This window comes from Pelodiscus sinensis, chromosome 2, assembly GCF_049634645.1.
Source record: "Pelodiscus sinensis isolate JC-2024 chromosome 2, ASM4963464v1, whole genome shotgun sequence".
In the NCBI taxonomy this organism is placed as follows: Eukaryota; Metazoa; Chordata; order Testudines; family Trionychidae; genus Pelodiscus; species Pelodiscus sinensis.
The window spans coordinates 161,322,661-161,343,274 of NC_134712.1; the positions used below are offsets into that span (position 1 = coordinate 161,322,661).

Below are 20,614 nucleotides of genomic sequence, written 5' to 3' on the forward strand. Positions count from 1 at the left end.
GAAAGGGGCATGCTAATTTTAAACTTCAGAATAGGGAAATCCGCGGGGGATTTAAATATCCCCCGCGGGATTTAAATAAAGATGTCCGCCACATTTTCCGGCTTGTAGATAAGCCAGAAAAATCGTCTAGACTGGCCCGATCCTCCGGAATAAAGCCCTATTCCGGAGGATCTCTTATTCCTACTTCAAAGTAGGGCTTTATTCCGGAGGATCAGGCCAGTCTAGGTGCTTTTTTCCGGCTTATCTACAAGCCGGAAAAAAGCGGCGGACATCTTTATTTAAATCCCACGGGGGATATTTAAATCCCCCGTGGATTTCCCTATTCTGAAGTTTAAAATTAGCATGCCCCTTTCAGAAAAGGGGCCAGTGTAGACGTAGCCCATGTATTTGATTAAATATCATACATTAATCTATTATATACCTGAGAGAGTTTGTCTGTCTATCAGTGTGCCTGTCTGTTCGCTCAAGAACTCCTAAAAGGTAAGAGCTAGGACCACTAATTTCGGTATCCACTTCCCCATTTTATACTGGAACATTGCTAGCTGTTCCTTTGCTGCTTTCTTCACTTTGGTTGGGGAGTACAGGGGAAAGGTGTACCTGGACTTGCCTCATCCAGGGGCAATGTACATCACCCTGGGCTGTGCCTGCTGGAGCTTCAACAACCATGGAGAGGCAGGTCTCACATGGCCCCAAGCTTCTGTAGTGAGAAAGGGCTTGGGTAGTCCTCTATCCTGGGGCAGCCTGCATACTGAACTCCTTATCCCCAGCCTCACCTGAATCTCCCATCTTCCAGGCATCCATTGGGGAGGGCAAATGGGCTGAGCCCCCTCCTCTGCCCCAGTTTGTATGGGGATATCACTGACTCGAGCAACAGTGGGTAAATCTTCTAGTATTATCATATGTAAAACAGAAATATTCATTTCATCCAGGAAAATCTCTCCAAAATAGTTTCTTTGGATTTTCTGTTTAGTTTCTAAATCTTTGGTAAATCCTCAAAGATGTCAAATTGACCACCATGTAAAGCAAAACCTTCTGCTTACGTACAAAGGAGTCAATAAGGGTAGCCATAGTACAAGCTGGCCCAACGGTTTGCTGCAAGTGTACCTCAATCCTGTTCTATAAGCAACAGCTCTGAAGGGAATGCCCATTCAGTCCTCGGACTCTCTTCAAGTTTGTTAATGAGGCTGCCCATGGTAGCAGTGGTGTATTTGTAATGCTTAGTTACTAGGAAAGGGATTGATAGTAGCAACTCCTCTCATCAAGAAACCCAATCAAAACTCTTGGTTTTGGTCACGGCCACCCAACTATACTGTATGCTTTCTCTGCTTCCCATTTGGGAACTGACCACAACTCATACCTACTTGAGTAATGCTACTTTGTTGGTTGTTTAGCTTGTTTTCTTTGAATGGAGAGGAGCTTTCCAACAATGTCTGTAAACACATTCTTTTTGGCTCTAGCTATGCCCCCTTGGCACTTCAATTATATGACACCTGCTCACAGGATGAACAGAATTTCCCTTGCTTTTAATTATTTTTGCACAACACTAAATATAAATAATTAAGAGCTTGGGAGGGGGAGAGATAGCTCAGTGGTTTGAGCATTAGCCTGCTAAACCCAGTGTTGTGAGCTCAATCCTTGAGGGGGCTAGTTAGGGATCTGGGGCAAATCTGCCAGTAATGGTACTTGGTCCTGCCATGAGGGCAGAGGACTGGACTCAACTCAATGACCTCTCAAGGTCCCTTCCAGCTCTATGAGATATAGCTATGTCCATACATTATTATATTAGGGAAACCAAGAGCAGGCATACTGCTTCTAGGGGCACTTACAGCCCACTCTATTAGTCCCACCTAGCACAGACATTCTAAGGCTATGCCTACACTGCACTGCTCTTCCAGAAAATACTATACAAATTGCAGTTCGCAGTTTGTGTAGCTTTTTCCACTTTTTTCGGAAGAGGCTTTTCCAAAATTTGGCCTGTCTATACTGGGCCAAATGTTGGAAAAACTCCCTTTTTTGGAACATCCCTTCTTCCTCATAAAACGAGGTTTACAGGGATGCTGAAAAAGCACATCTGCTCTCCAAAACATTTTTGGAAGAGCAGACATGTTCCCTGGATGTAGCAGAGTTTTTCCAGGATACCTCTGGTTTTCCTCTGGTATCCCGGAAAAACTCTGCAGTGTAGACATAGCCTAATTGATAATTTTCCCCCCGTTCTCTTTCTGCAATTTATTTGTACCTCTGGACCCTTTGCTCAATTCATCTGAAGATTTGGGTTATGCCCACAAAAGCTACCATCTACTGTTTTTGTTAGTTTCTAAGGCGCTGAAGGACTATTCATTGTTTTTTAAGGTTTTTTTCAGTTACAGACTAACACGCTACCATTCTGAGGGCTCCTAGGATGTGAAGGATAATACAGCCTTGAATTCAATACAAGTTTTTACAAATACTAATAAGATCCAACTGTTAAAGACATGAACCCCTTCCCCCCTCCCCCTCCCGCCGTAAGAAGCAGCAATACAATTCGGCCTAAAAGTTATCCAAGCTGCATAACCCAAGAAGTGAAGATACAGATCTTCCTCTTTTTTACAGCACCTTTCTAAGTGCTCCAGTAAATCAGCAAGTAATAGTAACCACAGACTTTCCATCCTTCTTTACAAATCAATTCCTTTGCTCAACAAGAATGCAATACTAAGAATGATTTTAAAGCCCTAGAAAATATACTGAGTAATATACTGTAGGGAGCAATTGGATTTTGGGAGACTACATGCTCTGAAAGCCTTTTCCACTGCAATTTTCAATGACTTTATGACCCTGTAATATTAGATTCCTATTATCTAGGAGGCAGAACAGGGATTTGCGTGTCAAGTAAAGCTGAGAGTTTCTCAGTAGCACTGATATATGATCTCCAGTCATATCTGCTACAGAGCCCTTCTGAAGTGACAAAAGAGAACTCTTTTGAAAGAAAAGCAATTAAAGTCATTAAGAAAATAACTATCATTTGAGAATGACAGCTCGTTGGAACTTGTGTCTGCTCTCTGTGATGAAGAGAGTAATTAGAGATTTAATTACTTCATATTTGAGAAAGTTAAATGTTTTCTGCAAACACTGGATAACTATTTTCTTAAATCTTTCTGTTCTTTCCCTTTCAGAGTTCCTGGCTTTATCACTGTACCCTTTATTTCTCCATCCTTCGGCAGTTCCAAGAGGCTGAGAACATTAACTGAGTTTGGTTGGCCATAGCCTCTTCCAGCTTATTCCTGAGGAGTCTGCCATTTGACAAAGAATCGTCCTTATCCTTTGGGTCTAAGTGCTCTTTTCTTCTGCTTAATAATAACAAGCCATTATACAGGGCTTTTCATCTATAGATTTCAAAGCCCTTTATGATACAGGGAGAGTAATATTATCTTCTGTTTACAGATAGGAAACAGAAATGCAGAAATGTTAAGTGATTTACTCATGGTAACAAAATGACTGAATAACAAAGCCAAGATGATAATTCCAGGTTCCCTCATCCCCAGTCTGATGCCACATCTATGGGACCCTAACTTTTGTAACAGAAATTAAATGTATGTTACCACTTCACTGTTACTAAAATTGTCTTCTGAAATTGTTGAATTTTCCTGTTGAATGCCACTATTTCAAAAAAAGACCTTGAAATCAGAGGTAACGATTAAAAATATAAAAGTGCTTTAGAGATTGATGAAAAGAAAATGACACTAATGACATTTCATCCTTCCCCTTCAACATTAGGTAATATTTATAGTCCCAAATAAAGCCAATGGTCTTTCAATCCTCTATCAGCCATTAATGTCACCTCTTTTTCATGGAATAAAAATGACCAGAGATGGCTCCCGCCGTCTTCTTTACTACACCCATCTTCTTTACTGGTAGCTTTATTTTCCAAGCAATGGCTATAAAGTTAAGTCTTACATAATTTCTTCCAGGTGTGCTCTTTGTTTTCTGCTAATTGGCTGTTTGTGTCACCATGGTAGGAAACACACTCTCCTGTGAGAGGAAGAATTGTTCAGTGGTTATACTCTTAGCCTAGGGTTTGGAATAAATGAGTTCCAATTCCTTCTCTGCCACGGGCTTACTGTGTGACTTTGGCCATTTTACACCTTGGCTCATCATCTGTAAAATGGGGATAATAATACTTTCTTGCCTCACATGGAGTGCTGTAAGAATAAGAATAAACTCATTAGAGATTGCGAAATGCTGAGATACCACAACAATGAGGGCCATGTAAGTATCTAAGGCCTGGACTACATTACAAAGTTATTTGACTTCAGTACCCTTCCATTGACTTATCTTTGCATGACCCTATTCTCACATTTATCTCTGGCTGATGAAAGCACCCCATTACAGTAAGAGCACTACCCTGAACAGCACCGAGCCATGGCTGATGTACTGTGATTGACACGGTCTGAGTGTAGACATTGTATGACTTCTGTTGACCCTAACAATCCACCAGCTGCTATTTCAGTGCCCAGCAATGACACTTTTGGTCACAATCATGAACTCCATTGGCCAGGAGTCACAGGAACTGGAAACTATCCCCCACTTTAAAGTCCTTGTATGTTTTTGAAGTACCTTTTCCTGATTGCCCAGCTTGATGACCTCACCAAGCTTCTCTTCCTTGTGTGCAATTGCTCATGCCATGATGCCAACTACACATTTCAGGTGTGTTCCTGCCTGGAATATGCAGAAGTTCTAGGGCCAGAAGAGGCTCTGCAGGCATAGTTATGAATAAGACCTAGAAATGTAGACATTTATGAAAAGATTGCCCAGGGGACACAGATGAAGGGTTACAACAGGGATCAGCAGCAGTGCCACGTGAAAGCAAAGGCACTGTAGTAGACATACAACCAGGCCTGGAAGGCACTAGTTGATCAGCTGCCAAGTGGCAGACCTGCCACTTTTACAATGAGCTGTATGATCTACTTGGTGGAAACTTCACCAGCACTCTGAAGACTACTGTAGATAGGCTTGTGAAACCTGAGACAGAGACTCTGCCATGAACAAGCTAGGAGGAGAACAGGGTAGGCTGGTTCCTCAGATCATTATTGGCATTTCACCATGACCAGTGATAATCTACTGCCAAGAAAAATGTCCATACTTGTCCTGAACAGTCCTAAATGTCATCTATTGTCCCGCCCTCGCTAAAAATCCACCCTGGATGCCCCGTACATTGCCTAGAGGTACAGTCCTATGTAGTAGGATACAATTAATTTCTCTATATACTTGAATAACAGCATCCCACACTATAGATTTTTCCAACTCCAAAATGATTTCCCACTGATTGGTAGCAATCTACATTGCAGCCTTCCACTGTCTGATAGGCCCTAGTTTCTCAATGGTCAAGCAAGCTCTCATTCTGGTGTCCATGTGTTGGCTGGCAGGTGCAAGTTTGTCACATAGATCCAGGAATGTGCTCTTTTGCATGTGAAAGATCTGCAGTCACCACTCACTGCCCCAAAGCTGCTTTATGATGTGAGTCCATCTCTCAGTGTTCATTTCTCAGGCACAGAAGTAACGTTCCAACTTTTGCAGTTACTCTGCCAATACCATCAACAGCCTTGAATTGTTTTTTGCTATGCCCCATAGAAATCTATCCTCAAAGAAACTGGCATATCCCCCTTGTTGCAGTGCCTAATGCCACTGTGCAAATACCTTCAGATCACGTGTCTTGTGTTTACAATATTTATGAAAACAGTGCAGCATTTAATGGGCTCTGTTCTGTAGTCAGAGATGGTGAACAGTGAAAAATTTGCAGAGATTTGTGGGATTTAAAGAGAGGCATGAAAATTATGGGCCAGGGATGACATTGAGAAAGTTACATGATGGGACCGTGCTTGTTCCAGCTCCCCTGTACAATTTGTTCATGCTTCACAACACATTGAAAAATTACCCCAAAATATATGGTGTGAAAGGGCAGTACGTGGCACACTGGGATGCCTACCCATAGTTGACCATATTGTGTGCATTGACACAAGCACTCCTTGTGATTACTTGCAGTGCTCATGCAGTCACCCAACTATGTATGCAAGAAAGGGATACACTAACAATTGTGGCTTTACATCAAAATAACTTGTATCAATCAAAGTTGGTAGTGTACACATGGCCTTAGACAGACAGAGAAATGATTGGTATTTAAATATACTTAGTAACTGGAGTTTATTGTGTGCATTCAGCTTCTCTTTTGTGTGGTATGGTGTGATTAACAAAGTGTATAGTAACATACACTTTGCTTGATGAAGTCAAAAGCTTTCTAAACCAAAGACTAACTATAATAGTTGAATGTATATTATATGAGGACATTCATCTTCTGGATGGGGTAATGCTACCACTGTTATTTAAAGACCTTGCATTTTAAGACGGTGACCCAAAGTTTTTCCTCACCCCCCCCCAAAAAAAATCCACCTTAGAATAAGGATGAATACAGAGTGTATCATATTCCTGTTAATAGTCAAATGAGACTGAATTAATCTCATCAAATTCTGTAAATATCATGAGATATTGGTGAAATCTCAGTAAAATGTGCATATTTCTAATTCACATTCCTGTACATACTCTTGTGATATCATATGTAAAAAGAACATGCATTATGTATACATAAACAAATGACATTAAAATTAATATTAAAATTCTGTGTTACTAAAATTTGCTTGCCTAATTATTTGAAATAAACAGGCCTATCTACAGGATTGATTTCTTATCTTCATTTTTGTTAGATGCAAAGAAAGGGATTGCATTCGACTTATTCAGGCTTTGATGCAACAGTTCATTCCTTCACCAAAAAACTCACATAAGCACAATTTTCCTTTAGGCATGTGCCAAATGCTGAGTGCATGCTTAAATGATTTACTGAATGGGAAAAGACTTACACATGATTGCTGCTTTACTCAACTGAAGCTTCAGTGCTGATTTTGTTAACTTAATTAGGGTTACTTGTGATCTAAAAAATACAAACATAGTCCATCCACTTCTAGACCCTACTTTTTAATATGGTACTACCGCCACAGTGATATCGGTATTTCTATAATTTACTTTATAGTGGTGTAGTGAGATTAATTAAACTAAAATCTGTAAAATAATGCCTGCAGAAAAAAATTAAGGAAGTAAAGAAATGCCAAATATTATTTGTTTTCTTCCAAAAATAGTTGGCAAGTACTTTATTTAAATGTGTGATGCTAATATCAGAACAAACATTACAGAGAATCTAATGAACTATAGAATTTTGGCAGCAGTCTTGATAATCTGGGAGCTATTTAATTGCTGATAGGTATGCTGTAATGAACAGGATTAAAAGAGGGCTAAGCAAACAGGCTTAGGTAAAATAAGAATGGGCCCAAACTTGTATTCTAAATTTAAAGGAATCTTTTTGGTGGTTTTGATATAATTAACTTTTTAATTTAATGCATATCATATAGCACAGAATAGATAGTGTCCATACTCATTCATGTCCTGGGGCTTACCTTTATTTTGAATTCAAGTGCCTCACATATTGGCTGAAACCTTAAATTTCCCCGTTCTTTCGGCTGTTCTGGAGCAAAGGTTTCTCCCTAGTCTCCTGTCTTTTCCTTTCTTTCATGCCCCAGAAAGAATCATACATCTGAATAGGATCCAGCACCCAAACTTGACAAATCCATTCACCGTGTGCTATTTTCATTAAAATAAATTAGATCATAGTCCACATTCTGTAAACAAATTTTGCTATACTGTGTATAAATGTAAACTCTTCCATAAAGTTAATTGAGTGAGCAGGTTAAACGAAATGATGCACAAAAATAGTCCAATGAGAAAATGATGTACCAGTTAAGATCTAGGTAGACAATATGTGAGGCCTCAATATCACCCCTTACAGAATGTAGCTGCACAGAAAATTGGAGCTTTCTCATAGTAGGTCTCTGTTATGTTACTATTAGGTTACAGTTATCTCCTTCCAAACTGGCCAGTATACATTAAGCATAGCACAATAGGTACTGTTCATGTTTTACATCTGGGCCTGCAATTTAATTATGCTTCTTCCCTTTCTCCCACTGTTTCTTTCGCCCCTGGCCTTAAAGAGATGAATGTTTTAAAGTCACATTTGAAAATAAATTCTTCCTCCCCAGAACACCTCTCCAGTCTCATTATAATCCCATAACAGTAACGCCATTAATTAAATCCAGGTTAATTTAAAATTATGATAAACATCCTTATGAGGATTAGTCACTTTAATTGTGATTAGAAAATGAATACTTGATGAACTACACAGTATATTATTCATAAATCCAGTAATAAAATTCATATGATAGGTACTATTGGATGAAGTTAACAACTTTTTGTTTTTATCATAAAAACCACAGATATCATGTGTCTGCTGGGAATCATGAGTCTATATAACATATTCCAGCACCGAAGGGGAGGGGACTATGCAACTGAATTGGATCACATCATCTTCGGGGTAGGCAGACTCTTTATTACTGTGTAGTCTTGAACTCCATGTAGGGTCAGGTCAATACATTAACTTTTGGGATAATTTTGATATTAAGAAAACCACACAGAGCCTATTCCACTGCTTCCCAGTTCTCTGCCCAACAAGAGATGAGAATTCTAGGGGAATTCAGAAGATTTATCCTGATTTTGTGGAAGAAATGGAGCCCACACACCTGAGGAATGCATTGCTTGCTTCCCAAACATAAACAGTTTCCATAGCTGACTCAGTAGTCATTGTTAGCATGGGCCTATTCCTCAGGGTTCTTGCCTGGTAGGATCTCTGAGATCTCACGTTGCAGGAAGATTTCAAAAGGCATATGTAAGAAGCTGTGTAACCCTGGCAATTGGAGGATGACCATGACAACATCTTGGGTTCTGGTGTGGCACTCTTTCCAACAGTGATTCTCACCTCAGGGTAGTCTGAAAATATGGATGATCAGGATTCCCTGTTAAACTCCTCAGTGTCCTCTCCCACATGGAAAAAGATGGAGGGTTAGAACTAACTGCATCTTCTTTCTGTAGCACTCGTCGTTCTTTGGAGTTCTCCTGAGGCAAAATCCAGAACTGTGTGTGGTACTTTCCTCAGGGTTTCTGAGTGCCTCATCCTTTCTCAACTGCACATCTAGAGTAGTCAAAGGTGAAGCTAAGAAGGTCTGCCACAATGGTTTTGATCCTTCCTACCTGTTGATCTCCACCATTTGTCAGATTTCTCGTCTCAGACTCTGTCTTGGTTTTAGGGCTTTGCATATGGAAAAATTCACATGCTTGGTGCCTGGAGCATTGTTTGGGGAGAATTGTTGCACCTTATGGAGTGGTCTCCGCTCCCATTTGGGTAAGGTAAAAGGAAGACCCTGTGAGACACATTCCTTCTCTGTGGGCAGAAACCAGGCAAATGAAGGTCTCATAGGGAAAGGAGGGAAGGAAGAGTTTGCTACAGAATGAACCCTGTCAGCTTCCCAGTCACTGCAGAACCATGTATATTGCTCCAATCCTGTTATGCCACCATCACTGCACAATTGCTATAGCAGGATCTGCTGTCTCACTATTAGAAGAAAAGAGAGAGCAAGCTGCCAATCTGAACGGCTCTTTTGGAGTGCCATTATCTACTTAGCCTCTTTCTAATTTTAAAAATATCATACAATCAACCTGTTTGCATTTGTTTCATATATTTATACGTATCAGACAACTTTAGTAATGAAAGTATTTCTGCATGTGCAATAAGCATGGCTAAGTTATACCAGGGGTAGGCAATAACAGGGCAGCAGTTCACCGGGGTTAACTCCTGGTGGTCCACTGCCACTATATTTACCTGCGCAGCTGCAGGTATCAGTGATCGCAACTCCTATTGGCCACAGATCACTGTGCCAGGCCCGTGGGAGCAGCAAGAAGTGGCATGGTCCGGAGCACTCCTAGCTGCTGCTCCCATTGGCCTTCCACAAGACACTTCTGTTGACAGAACTGAAGGCTCTCTTTAGGTCTATTTATGCTGTTGTCAAAAGCTAGTTAAATTCACAGTGGGTCCCATATTGAAGGTGAAGAGCAAGTACAGTGTTACTGGTAGAACATCCAGAAGTGAAGCCTAATTGTTCTAGGCAATGGCTTTTCACAAAGAGGCTGTGTCTAGACTGGCCAGTTTTTCTGGAAAATCAGCCGCTTTTCCGGAAAAACTTGCCAGCTGTCTACACTGGCCACTTGAATTTCCGCAAAAGCACTGACTTCCTACTGTAAGAAATCAGTGCTTCTTGTGGAAATACTATGCTGCTCACGTTCAGGCAAAAGTCCCTTTTGCGCAAAGCTTTTGCGCAAAAGGGCCAGTGTAGACAGCTCAGATTTGTTTTCTACAAAAAAGCCCCAATTGTGAAAATGGCGATCGGGGCTTTTTTGCGCAAAAGCGTGTCTAGATTGACACAGACGCTTTTCCGCAAAAAGTGCTTTTGCGAAAAAGCTTCCGTGCCAATCTAGACGCTCTGTTCCAAAAATGCGTTTAACTGAAAACTTTTCCGTTATAAGCATTTCCAGAAAATCATGCCAATCTAGACGCAGCCAGAGAGATTGGAAACAGGTGAGCAGAAAACTTTCCCAGGAACAGAGAACAGAGTTATTAGCCTGCTGGTATTGGACTCAGTGTGTGGGCCTTCCCTCTTACAAACCAAGATAACGATCCCTTCCTTCCACTCCACTGGTAACTTTCAAGTAGTCCAGCTCCAAAAAATATGTTGGTATAATACTACACTTATGGTACAACTGAGTGATTCAGCCATTATGGAGCTGGGTTTGGCAGCATAACTGCTTCAGTATTTTTTTAAAGGGCAGAGAGAATGTATGCACATCTACACACATTTCAGGTCAGGGATTGCATATATTGCTGATGCATCCAGATCTGGACATAGAGTCTCTGCAGGATGGCTACATGCAATCTCAAAATATTCTTTTTGGGTTACATCAGCCTTATTTACCAGCACAGATCCTGCACAAAGTCAAGTTTTGGATCCAAGTGATTCAATAGCTTTGGATAGAGATTTGAATTTATTAGAGCTCACTCCCTCGTCTGCCTTTTTTGTAAGTTCTTAGAATAAACTTCACAACTCACTTCTGTCCTCACTTGAAAAATACCCTCGAAAAACATTTACATTCAGTACCAGCATGACACTGTCTGATTTCAGATTTCTTTTGCAAAATTTGAAGTGTTTCACTGAATGAGTAGAAGCACCACTTGCAGTATTTTAATTCTGGGATGGCATCTATGGCTTCTCAGATGCCTGTGTTTAAGGCTGTCTAGGTCAATTCTGATTCATACAGGAGAACTCCAAGTGTACTGTATTGAATTTGTTTTCCACTGTGATGGTGCATCTAGACTACATTCCTCTTTCAAAAGAGGAATGTCAATGAAGAAAATCAAAAATGCAAATGAAATGCAGATTTACAAATCTTGCGCTTCATTTGCATAATCACATCCGATAGCTTTTTTTTAAAAGCAGTCTAGACACAGTTTTTTCAAAACCCCCTTTTTCGAAAGAACCCTGCAAATCTCATTTTTTCAGGAGTAAGGGTTCTTTGGAAAAAGTTTTTTTTTTCGAAAGAACCGCATCTAGACTTTTTTTCCGAAAAAATCTTTTTCAAAAAAGCGATCAGACACGATTATGCAAATGAAGCACACGATTTGTAAATCTGCACTTCATTTGCATTTTCGATTTCCTTCATTGACATTCCTCTTTCGAAAGAGGAATGTAGTCTAGACGCACCCTGACAGTGTACTTGTTAGCCAAAGGTGGATTTTCATAAATCCCTTGTGTATCATAACAGGTGCATTATTATGTTGAAATCAGAGAGTAATTACCTTTTTAGCAACAAGAAGACATATGTTGGTCATTGCCAGAGCTTCTGCATGTCTGGACCTGTAGGACTATAACTTACTATATTTCTATACCAATATATGATCCAGTTCTTTCCTCATCTAGCCATTATTGTCTATCAGGGATTCCTAATTGATATCTAAGTGCCTACGCCAGCTATTTGTGACAGTAAATCTAAGGTACCCAAAAGGAAAGTAATCTCACAGAGTTCTTATTTATGTTTCCAGAACACAATGGCCTCAGAATAGTTTTAAAGCCATTACTGAACTAACTTGGTGTGGAGTTCATATAACACATTTGTGTGTGTGTGTGTGTGTGTGTGTGTGTGTGTGTGTGTGTGTGTGTGTGTGTGTGTGTGTGTGTGTGTGGCAGAAGAGCTTGTGTCACTGGTGGTAGTTGCTCATATAATTTATCTTCTTTAACATCTGTGGCTTCCTCAGTGGCAATGTAGGGTACAATTGTCAGCTGCCCATAGCTATGCCTCAGTGTGAGGTCTAGTAGTCACTCAAATATAAGTCGAGAGTAATATATTAGAAGACCACATTGAGGGTAATATATTAAAAGGTGGTCAGAGGATGCTAACTAATCTATTTAATCCTGGTTCCTCCAGTGTAGAATAGACTCGTATCCTCCATAAAATGTTGGCTATTATTCATGAGTCTTGCTCAGTTATTTTGGTAATTTCAAGGTTTATCTTTTCAGTTTTCAGAGTAGAGAAACTTGGCACCCACCTGAGTTTAGGCTTCATATATTCTAGATTAACAATCTGGTGGATTTTCTCAAGTCAGATGTAGATTCCATATACAATATACAGTTTGATCTAAAGTATAGACCATGTTTTATTGGATGCCCCTTGATACACTCTCTCTTCTTGGCACAAGAGAGGTGTAGAGTGGTGATTTTGTCTGGGGATACCAATCCCCTTCCCAGAAACCCTTTCATGTAGCAAACAGTTCAAAGGTCAGAGCTCATCTTCCTTCAACACCATTTGGGGAATTTTTCCTTCTGTCCTAGGTGGGCCTTCCTGTAACTATAAGTATGGACCCTTACTGGATACTACAGGCCAGAGTCAGTCAGAACCAGGGTTCCTCTTGGCATGTGGGACTGCAATTTGAAGCAGCACAAGCATTGCTATCATACCCACTACCAAAAGGGAAATCGAGGCACAGAGAGATAAAATGACTTGCCTGAGATTTCACAGAAAGTATGTGGAAGGGTTAGAAATAAACCTTTTCCTTCCCCATTGAAAGAACTCATAAACTAAATAGACTAACAAACAAAGGTGACTTGGAAGGGGTAAGTGATGTACCAAGAACACAAAATGACCAATTATTTCATCCCTAACATGGTCCCAGCCAAACTCTGGATTTAACTTTGAAAAAGTCTGCATGTAAACTTTGCTGCTTAAGCATACTTCTCTTCAAGACCCTTCTATCCTACCTAATGTAAACCTCTCTAACTAAAACAGCAATAATATTCTATTTTTAGAACAGGTTACCTGTTTTCATGCAATCTTCTTACTATGACATATTTTAATTATTGTGATTAGCAGTAAAGTTTTTTAAATGTAAAACTATTAATAAATGCAGCTTCAAATCTGTGCTAATCAATGTTGATTAAATTTGTCTAGCCATTTGGAAACACCTTTGCACAACATATTGTAGTCAGATAATGCAGAGAAAATAATCTTAATACATTCTATGAGCCTCTGTTTCTTACAAGAACTATGCACGGTAGACTCAAACCCTAAATTATTCTGTAATTGGCAGGGAGCAAAAAGCTGTTTCAAGTCTCAAGCTACGCCAAGGCCAAATGGAAGAAGACATTTATAAAGGCAATGACTTGGGGGGAAAAGTGTAGTTTGAAGGATTATCTACAAATTGAGCTATAAACATAATGTTGTGCATCTATTGAGGGAGGAAAGAGGCTTCTGTTACCACAAAAGTGTTTTAGTTAGAAAAAGAATAAAATATCCATCTTTACAACATTTTAAATGTTCCCTCATTCATCGCAAATAATTATTTGGAATGGAATGCTCCAAGACTTGTAAGCACATTTAAAGCGATGGCATAGTAGAAAGGTAATTAACAGATGTGTTTTTTCATTATGTAAAATAGTCCGCTATAAAGCGCAAGCAAAAAACAGATACTTGTCACATTCCTTCTGCTTATAAACATGAACATATGGGTCTTAGAATTATTTTCATTTCAATTAAGCTCTTTTTCTTTACTGTCTCTTCCAGCAGGCAGATGACCTTGTTAGGAAAAATGAAATGCTGCCTCATTCACATGTTGAAGTTTTATGGTCTTTTTATGTTGTAATGACACTTCCCTCCCATATTTCATGTACAATATAAATAACATTGTGGTAAATCAGTAACCACAATGCACTGATCAACAGATTAACAGGAGTTTAAAAAAGGTGAATTAACTTAATATGTGAGTGTGTCTCAAAATTTTAAATTCAGGTGGATTCTGCTTTGCTATCTATGGTATACCTGAAAGACTTTGTCGGTCTGTTCCAGAACTCTTCTGAAATGGTAAGCGGAAATGGTAAGCGGAAATTCAGTATACAGCTTCCCCTTGTCATAACTTAAAGCAAAGTCAGGGTTTGGTTGTGCCAGGCAAATGGGATGTACCTGGAATGGGACTGCGTCTTATAAACCTATATAGAAAAGAGACAGAATCACCAGGCAGGTGAAAGGGGTTGGCTGGGAGTGTCCCCCCGTTCAGGATTGCCCTAGCCTGAGCATCCCCCACCCACAGCACTCTTGTTAGGGAGGACAGAAGGGGCTGACGCTCTGCCCCCCAGTGTCATATGGAAACATTGCTTGTCATTCGCCTTTGTCAGGGAACCAGGGGAAAGTGCATGGTTTGCTGCATTCCTCACTCTGACTGGGAAGACGAGGGATCAGATGAACCTGGACCTGCCCCAGCCAGGCGGACACTCACCCTTTTCCTGGCCATGCCCACTGGAGCTGCAATGGCCATGAAGAAGCACTTCCCACCCGTCCCCAAGTTTCTGCAGTGAGAGAGGACTGGGGAAGTTCTCTCTACTCAAGGCAACTTTCATATTGCACCCCTCAGCCCTCTCCCTGCCTCAGATCAATGATTTAAATGAAGCATGTACGTTTTCATTTTATTTTTCAAAAAACAAAAATTGAGTTAAGGACCCAAGCAATGCTGGGTAAATCTTCTAGTTCTTGCAAAGGATACAAATAAAAGACATCAAAAGACTCCTAAAATGTCAGGTTTACTGACTGAAAACAATGACTTTATTAATTAGAAAATGTAACTTTCTGTATATGCTTGCTTGTAAGCCAATCTCCAGTTTGATTATGTTGGGCCAAATATTGCAACAGACCTCAGTCAAGAAAATCTCCCATTGTCTTGTGTCAATCTCATTAGCTTGGGAGTGTTGTCTAAGCATTTACCTTACTGAAACAAACAAAAAATAAGTAACCTTATGATGAGACAGCTTATCTAGCTCTAAATCAATACTTTCCTGACTAATCTGTTATGTTCCCAATAATCCTATTTTTAAAGTTGGGCAATTTGTGTGCATGAATGTGTGGAAATAACAAATTAGCAGAAAAAAATACATTTTGGGGACACTGAAACTATTCATGAATTCAAGTCAATTCTGGTGAACAGTTTCAGCTTAAGAAACGGGGGGGGGGGGGTGGAAGGATCAACATTTTATTTCAAAACAGCATCTGGTTTCAAATGTCATTTTGAACTGACATTTTGTTTTGAAATGTCACTTCAAATTGTTGTTTGAAATGTTTGTTTTCAACCCAAAGAAATTTGAAAAAGTGAAGCAATTCTTTCCCTCATCTTTTTTTCAGATCGGCCGCTGGAGCAAAATAGCCATTATTTCCTCAGCTCTACTTGTCAGCTTCTGAACCTCTCTTTTATACACTGTTGGCATGTTAACTTTGCAGTGCTCCGTGTCATAATAGGCCCACACAACCTTCTCTATGGACTTCTCAGCACCAGCAAAACATATTCAGAAAAGTGTGAGTTGTCCTGTTTCAAACAAGACTACATTAAAGGTAAATTTTAGTTTGCCCAAATAGAGTCTATGCAGGGCAGCATGTTAGAACACCTTACAAGTCATACCCCTCTAATGTGCTTTGCCATGCAGTGTAGACAAATTCATTAGTTCCCACCATCATTCTATTAACAGTTTTTTTCCCCATCAGGCACCTCTGTTCCTTCTTAGAGAATTAGCTGTGTTACTACCATTGTAAATCTATGGTCTCCCCCTAGTTATCTGGAATTTCCATCAGACAATTCTATGCTTATACTCAGATATATAGGGTATAAAACAATATTGCATTGCTGGGAAACATTTATGCATGAGTCGGGCAAATGGTTTATATCAAGAATCAGACCACATTGTAACAGAGATACTTGTACACCACCTATTCCCATTTATGATCATGCAGACAACACCCTTTCCCAGTCATGATCGTATAAGATCCCTGTGGCAACAACAACAATTGCTTTCATGGAAGAGTAATATTAGGAAGGTATTTAGTGTACTTTTAGATGAATATATTATAGTTTAACAGCTTGGAATGAGCAGGAGAAGCTAACATTATATGACAAGCTAGTTCTCTCTAGACAACCAGTAAGTACTCTGGGAATGAGCAGTAGTTCACAAACTACACTTTAGAAGTATTTTTTGTGTGTGAAAGAAAACACACAATTATATGCATGCACTCTTCAGTAAGGGAGAACACATTATATTCATACAAATAATCTTCATTCCATAGAGGGTTGGCTCACAGCTGAAGTTGACACAGTTCACCATTGAAGTGTGATCCAACTCCCACCAAAGGGAGCCTTTTCATAGATTGCAAGGAGAAATGGATTAGGCCATGAATGAAGCTTCAATAAGTAATTCATCACTACAATCTTTTTGTTGCTTTGTTATAACAACATCCATATGGGATTAACACTGCCATGTTTGTGTGTGTGCACACACGTACAACCGGCTGCTTTGCACTAGATCAGTGGTTCCCAAACTTTTCAGCAGCATGCCCCCTTTTTGATTTTTGAGAAACCCTCATGCCCCCCCCTACCAAAAAAATAGCAGCAAAACTTGTTGAGGGGGGAAAAAAGGAACTGATGGGGGATGAGAAACAAAAATAGGAGCAAAACTTGGGGGGGGGGGGAGATTGATGGGGGGACTGGTTCACCTCATGTTCCCCCCTGGAATTTCTTCACACTCCCCCCCAGGGGGGCACACCTCCCAGTATGGGAACCCATGCACTAGATGATATATGTTAGACTTGCTAACATGTTTCTGTTTTTCCTTCTGCTGGCTGAGTTAATGGGGCTGCTATTTCCCTCTAAAAAGAGGATGTGAGGCTATGTGGGTGGTTGAGATGACAACTTGTACATATGCAGTATGAAGAAATGCTGCTGTGAGGGGATGGATAAGGCCTTGGGCCCAAAAAGGGCCACAGAGAAGTCCTCCAGGAGGCTAGAGCAGGAAAAGAAGAAACCAGCCAATCAGGGGCCAAGGAGGCCTACAAAAGGAGCTGCAAAGCTCAGCAGCGGTTCAGTTGCAATGGAGCCCTGAAGGGAAGATCACGGGTAACTGGCTGGCTGAGGGAGTTGGAGCTGCTGCAGCAGCAGCAGCAGCAGCAGCAGCAGCACCACCATCATCATCATCACCATCACCACCACCACGGACAGCTCCCAGTGGTGAGCTACTGAAAGTCTGTGGATTGGATTTTAAAGCTGTGAGGTAAGGACAAAGAAGTTGACTCCAGGAAACACCATTCTCATCCTAAGTGGGGTGACAGGCTGTGTCTAGACTACACAGTTCTTCCAGAAAAAGATATGCAAATTGCGATTCACAATTTTTTCCGTTTCTTTTTTCAGGTGAGGCTTTTCCGATATTTGGCCTGTCTACACTGGGCCAAAAGTCAGAAAAAAACCCTTTTTCAGAATATCCTTTCTCCCTCATAAAACGAGATTTACAGGGATGCTGAAAAAACGCGTCTGCTCTTCTGAAAAAAATTCGGAAGAGCAAACATGTTTCTTGGATGTGGCAGAGTTTTTCCAGGATACTTCTGGTATTTCAGAAAAACTCTGCAGTCTAGACATATCCACAGAGACAGACTTAGAGTACTCTGCAGAAGGCACTGGGATAGGCCCCTGATAGAGGTGTACCCTGGAAATGGCTGAGATTTACTAAGAGTGACTGGGCTGGAGGGCTGAGTTGCTGCAGAAGCTTTTGGCATCAGACAGAGTACAGGAACCTGCACTCAGCTGGATGGGAGCACTTGCATGAGGTGAGTGTGACTCTGTTACAGATGCAAATATGCAACACTACTTTTTTTCTTTCCCCTATAATAAAGGCTGGCATTATCTATTAGAGCTGTTTGCATGTTCATACTGTTAAAAATGGCCCCCTGTTAAAGTATGAATTCGTAGAAATGATAAGTTTCTAAAATTAGAGTTTTTCAATGACATAAGTAGAAAAAATACTCTATGGAAACTACAATTCACAGAACATTCAGAAATGGGGATGTGGAAAATGATGGCCAGAAAATAAGTATTTTCTAATGTCTTCAAGAAAAATCATTCTATTTTATGTGCCATAATCTGTTCTAAGATGCAAAGTTGGACATTGACAATAGATTGATAAAAGCCACTAGTTCACACACACAACTTGACAGCTGTATCGATCATACTTTATGTCAAGATTCCATTTACAAGTGGTTGTAAAAGGCTTAATACATGAGAAACAAGGATTATCAGCAAGTTACAGGCATGAGCAGCGTGCCTTAAAGATATTATAAATATACATGCTCAATACATAGAATTTCTGGTTTACTGGAAATTTCTTGTTTTTGAAATTTGGGTTCAATCTGAATATCTGAAAATCAGAAACTTCCTGTGATCCAGAAATCCTGAAAAAAAAAAAAAAAAGAATTGGAAGCACCAACACTGTATTTCCCCAATGAAATTTGCTCCTGAGGACCCCGACAGCAGGTGAGTTTTACCATGCCAATTAACTGACAAGAACGTGAATGTCACTCAGTCTCTGTCAGGAGTCACCTGGTGTGGGGGTATGGAAGTCCCAAGTTTCATGATCTGTGGAAGTCTAGACAACAGGGAACTTGGAAGCCATGACTACCCTGATTCAGTTGGGGTTGTCAGGCATTCTAGACTCTTTACTCCAAAGCTGGGATTTGATCCCCAATTAACACTGATGTTCCCTGGCATCTATATCCACAGAAATATAAAGTGCAATTGCTGTATTTTTATGAGTTACAGGACAATTAGAAGCAAACATTCTTTTAAAGTCTTTTGAAACCACTAAAATAAAAAAAAGTCCAATGAAACTTTCAAAATGTCTTTTGGCTTTATCTTTTCCACAGACAACCTCTTCTTTGCAGCGTTCAATGCATGCTGTGATAATATCCTTACAGTTGTCCCTGTGCAACCATTTCTTTCTCTTCTCCATTCTCCTGGGCGTGGAATATAATCGGTTTTAGAAGAGCAGAAGGATAGATAACAAAATTTTGCAGCTCACTGAAATCTGTATTTATTTTAGTTTAAATCTCTTTGCAGTTGCAATTTAAATAAAAGTTAATATGTGGCTTGATGAATCTATTGTGTATTATTTAACATTTTATTCTTGGGTTAAAACCCCATGAAATTGTAAGTTATCTTGTTTCCCAAGAAATTCTGAGTGACAGAAGACAAAGCTTCAAATTGTCATTCATTCAATAATCTGTACAAATCTATTATATATTTTTGAGAGAGTCTGTCTGTGCATCTGTCTGTCTATTCAAGAATGCCTCCTTAATGGTAAGATCTATGACCACCAAATTTGGTATGGTGCTTCCTCTTATCATAGCTTAAAGCAAGGTAGAGCTGGAGTTGGGCCAGGAAAATGGGATGTGCCTGGAATGGGATTGCTTCTCATAAAACCATACAGAAAAGAGACAGAATCACCAGGCAGATGAAAGGGACTAGCTAGGGGTGTCGCACTTCTGAGACTGCTTTGGCCCTAAGCCTCCCACCTCCCAGGTCCACTTTAGGGAGGATGGGGAACTGAAGCTCTCGCTTGATTCGTATAGAGAGGTTGCTGGCTGTTCCCCTTCATCAGGGAGCCATGGGAAAAGCGCACAGTTTGCTTCATTCCTCACTCTGGTTGGAAGAGCAAGACACAGATGAACCTGGACTTGCCCCAGCCAGAGGAGATGCCTGCTGGAGCTGTAGCAAGCCATGGATACAAAATAGCATGTCTACACTGAAGCCTCAAAATTAGTCTGAGGCAGGCTAATGTAGATGTGCTTTCTCGATTTAGAGCTCCAGGAGGCACTGGGGAGTAATAACTTAGAATAGCCCTGGTAAGGTGCTATTTCGAAATAGCAGCAGTGGAGCGTCTACACACACCTTATTTCTAAATAACTATTTCAGAATAGGCATTATTCCTTTTAGAATGAGATTTACAGGTTTCAGAATAAGCCATCCGTTATTTTGAAATAACAAAATGGCTGTGTAGATGCTTGCATTGTTATTTCAAAATAACGCTAGTTATCACGAAATAATGGTGCAGTGTAGATGAACCCTGATTGAATGCATATAGAAAAATAACCTCTGGTTAAATGCAGGATTTTATGTCACGAATGGTGGTGTTATTGTGTGGTTTATGAAAGTGCCAGGAACTTAATATCAAATTAAAACTTTGGACCATTTCCTAGGCTTGAGGCTGTTGATGGTGCTGGAGAGACAGAAAGAAGCATTTGAATA

At 40.2% G+C, this 20,614-nt stretch overlaps 1 protein-coding gene across 1 annotated transcript in view; it reads right to left on the reverse strand.

Moving 5' to 3' along the window:
* CNTNAP2 (contactin associated protein 2) overlaps positions 1–20,614 on the reverse strand; it is a 1,606,913-nt gene that overhangs the window by 247,614 nt on the left and 1,338,685 nt on the right. The gene's annotated exons all lie outside the window — the stretch shown is intronic.